This window comes from Eumetopias jubatus, unplaced genomic scaffold (genome assembly GCF_037043125.1).
Source record: "Eumetopias jubatus isolate StellerSeaLion01/CBP00866 unplaced genomic scaffold, mEumJub1_p1.0 scaffold_3, whole genome shotgun sequence".
In the NCBI taxonomy this organism is placed as follows: Eukaryota; Metazoa; Chordata; class Mammalia; order Carnivora; family Otariidae; genus Eumetopias; species Eumetopias jubatus.
Window position 1 is genome coordinate 185,308,672 of NW_028274809.1, and position 4,067 is coordinate 185,312,738.

At 42.7% G+C, this 4,067-nt stretch overlaps 1 non-coding gene across 1 annotated transcript; it reads left to right on the plus strand.

The window, feature by feature from the left end:
- The first annotated feature begins 2,065 nt into the window (after positions 1-2,065).
- Positions 2,066-2,196, plus strand: LOC114215895 (small Cajal body-specific RNA 20). The gene has a single exon (XR_003610651.1).
- Positions 2,197-4,067: the final 1,871 nt, after the last annotated feature.

Below are 4,067 nucleotides of genomic sequence, written 5' to 3' on the forward strand. Positions count from 1 at the left end.
CAGTAGGAGATAAATATTAAGAGATTTGCTGAAATGAATTTGCTTCTGTGCCCATAGGAGCCAGCAAGGCAAGTCTGCAATCCATGGTGGGCAGGGGGCGGGGGGCGGTTGTCAGGAAGGGCACTGGCTGAAGCTCTATTCCACAGACAGGATTTCTTCTCTCTGAGCAGCCTCAGTTCTGCTTTTAGGACATTTCAGTGGATTGAATCAAGCCCACCCAGATTATCTAGGACAATCGTCCTTCCTTAAAATCAACCGATTATGGACTTTACAGCTACAAAATACCTTCACCACAACACCTTAATTAATGTTTAATTGAGTGACTGGGAAAGTAGCCTAGCCAAGTTGACATGTCAAACTGACCATTGCAGGTGTGAAGATAAAAAAAAAAAAAAAAGGATCCTACTTCATCAATGACTGAGAGAGAGTGAAATAGTTCATGAACAGAACAGATGAAGCCCATTTCCCAACCAAGTGAAGGGGCTACCTTATTAGTATATGTCTACCGTGTCACCCAGAAACCTACCTGTTAACTGTAACGGGTTTGAGGTTATTATGGAACACGAACCGTGAAGCCCACAAACCTATCACTCACTTTACATAAACCAGAGTGGTCAGAGGCCCTAACAGTTCTTCTACGTAAGCTGTAGCCTCTACTCTCTGTTCTCACATCATACCTCAAGTCCTTGCCTTCCTTCCTTTGCCATATTCTTCCCTTCCCTGAGAAGAGCCTCACTATCTCTTCCCCACCACACTCACTATACGACCACCATGTAACCTATCTTAACTCTTGCTGGACCTCTCACTGTCTAATGTGTATAGTCATTTCTCATACGCACCTTATCTCCTCTCCCAGACTGTAACCTCTGTGAAGACAAGTGCCAATTCTTATTTACCGAGGCATATACGGCACATAGCGGAAACCCAAAATAAGTTTCATGAATAAATAATGAGCAACTGAAAGAAGAACTATAAATGATACCTTTTAAACAATGACTAAGAGTTCGATAGAAAAACTCAAAAAGCCTCTAAATAATTGATAGGAAGTGTCCAGCCAACTCAAGAGTTAACATTTAAACGATCTTTAAGTTTGCAGAATGTCTTGGCGTCTCCTGCAATATTAATGTTGCAATTGAATGACACAATTAATTTTTGACCAACTTTAAAAGAAGAAAAGGAAAACTATGAAGTCAGAGTGTTGCAAAATTAATTCAAAATAGCGACTCACTTTTAGACTTAGAAACAAACACAACATACCTTTTAAGGAAAATTCAACAGCTTTTCACTGCATTATTGGTACAGGACTAGTATCTGGAGTAAGTAACAATTTCTTATTAAAGTTACCACTGAATCTGTATTGAATTTACTTTTTCATTGTCAATCACGCTTTCGAAACTGATATCAGTGGGCATTGTTAATGCAAAGGGCAAGTTTGATTTTATTTTTCAAGAGCAAAAAATGTTTCTATATCTAGTGTTATTACATTAGAATTAGAAAGAGGAGAAGAGTAGTAGGTGCTCGTCCAAAAATAGCTTCCCTGTGGGACTCCCCGTGACCTGAAATGCTCACCATGCAACTAACTATTGGACCGTGTATCTGTATAGTTCTCGAATATTTATATTTTCCTGATTATAAAAGCACTGTATATCCATTGCAGAAAATTCAGAAAAACAGAACAAAGATAAGAGTCCGTTTACTTCTCATGACCAACTTTCCCTAACTTTGCCCTCAGCCTTGGTTGAGAAGCTCTTCTTGCTCACTGTCCCTCCCTTAACAATCAACATCCAAGTCTCAACCATAAAGTGAAACCAATTATTCCCAAAGGCTTGACACATGACAGGGGTAATTAAGAGTCCTACAAGCAGTAGCTTCACCCACAACAGCCAGGGCTCCAAACCCAACTCAACGTTCCTCTACCTTCCTCCTGCAGGCTCTCCCACCAGGGAGAAAGCCACACAGTCTCACACTAGACACACGTCTAGATTTAAATCCAGTTTGTGTTCATTAGGCTTATAGTAAACTCAATTTATATTCTGAGGTAAATCTCCATTAAGAAAAGAAACCCAGCCTCTCTCCCATGGGACTGTGAAGGGTCCCTTTTTTCCTCAGCCACGGCTGGAGGCCAAGACCAGCCCTTGAGGATCATTGCCCGGGCTGCCATGAGCTGGCAGCCTTGTTTTCCAGCCCCAGACGTCTGTAGGTGCCGGGAGCCCCCACTTGGTCTACCCTAAGCCTGCTGGTCCCATAGCCAGACTAGGGTCTGAAGGGGCAGCGCTGGGCATGGGACCTTTAGCTCTCCTTGGATGGTGTCAGGCTCTCATGAGCTGATCCTAGCCTGTGGTGCTCCAAAAGTAGCTTGGCTCCCTGCCTGCCCCCCAGGTTACACCTCACAAGTAAACTCACCTCAACAGGATCCCACAGAGAATTGCGAGGTGCGGGGTGGTGAGGAAGAGCCGGGAGTGGGTGCTGGATAAGAAAGTGTGCCGCGGGCGTCAGGGCAGCGAGGTCAGACCAGGTGCAAGCCTTGCTTCTAGGTTAGCCGTGTCTGCGGACGGGTTGGGCCCCACACTTGCAAGTGGGAAGTTGTCTCCGTTGAAGTGCCAACTTCCACCAGCTGACAAAATACTGTTTTAGGAAAGTTTTCAAGTTTTAACAGTTTTTCTTCACTAACAAAAGTTCTGAAAGCATCTTATTTTGTTCTAAAAGCAATAAACCACTTTTTGTTCAACCATAAAAAAAAAAAAGAAAAGAACCCCAGAAAGTTCCAAAAAGTAGACCATCCATGGCAAGCACAGGACTCTGGCTGCTCAGAAGGGTGGTCCGCCTGAGTTGGGCCCATGCAGGAAGGAAGGTGGCACAGAGAGAGAAGGCTTATTGGGGAGGCGAGGGGGTTTGGGAAAGGCCAAAAGCATCGCTGGGGGAGGAAGGAAGGTGCATGATGGACAGGCTGAGACTCTCCATTATTTTGCCTGCCTGGGAATGGCCCGAAATGCCCTCATACGTATATCTGACATCCCTATATTTTAGAACACAGAAATGGAAACCTTAAAAAAAAAAATTGCACCTGGGCAGATGGCCATTTATAACTTGTCTCCTGGGGGAGACTCTTACTCACTGGGTCAGCAGCCTGAGTCAGCGCTGAAGAAAACATGGCCATCTGAAGTGAATACCAGATTGAGAATAATTGCTCCCCTGGGGCCTTGCAGATTTGCAAAGTGACTAGGAGTCTACATGCGTCTAACTTGGGGAAACAAGAAAAGCAGACCAAAAAAAACTGAAAACACTGACATTTCCCATTAGAACACTGATCATGATAGGCTTCATTTAAAAAAAATTTTTTTTTAATTCTGAAATGATCTCAAAATTTAAAGAGAAATTGCAAGTACAATTTTTTTCCCCTGAAGTATTTGAGTGCAGGTTGCTGACATGATGCCTTATCACTGCTGTATCCTATATATATATATATGTATATATGCCCTTATATATATATATAAAGTCTCCTATATATAAGGACATCCTCTTACATATCCACAATTCAATCAAGAAATTAACACTGGTACATTACCGCTTTATTTTTTAGAGCAGTTTTAGGTTCACAGCAAAAAGTTCAATATACCCCCATTCTCACACACATGCACAGCCCCCCCTCATAGCAACATCCCACACCAGACTAGCACCTTGGTTATAATCCATAAACTTTCACCGACACATCATTATCACCCCTAAATCCATAGTTTACATTAGGGTTCACTCTTGGTATTCCATGTTCTATAGGTTTTGACAAATGTATGATGATATATACTCACCATTAGGGTCTTGTACAGAATAGTTTCGCTGGCCTAAAAAATCCTCTGTGCTCCACCTACTCATCCCGCCCCCCAGCCCCTGGAAACCACTGATCTTTCTACTGTTTCCATAGTTTTGTCTTTTCTGAAACTGTCATAGAGTTGGAATCATATAGTATGGAACCTTCTCAGAGTAGCTTCTTTCCCTTAGTGACACCTTTTCAAGTTTCCTCCATGTCTTTTCATGACTCGACAGCTCATTTATTTTCGGCACTAAATAAT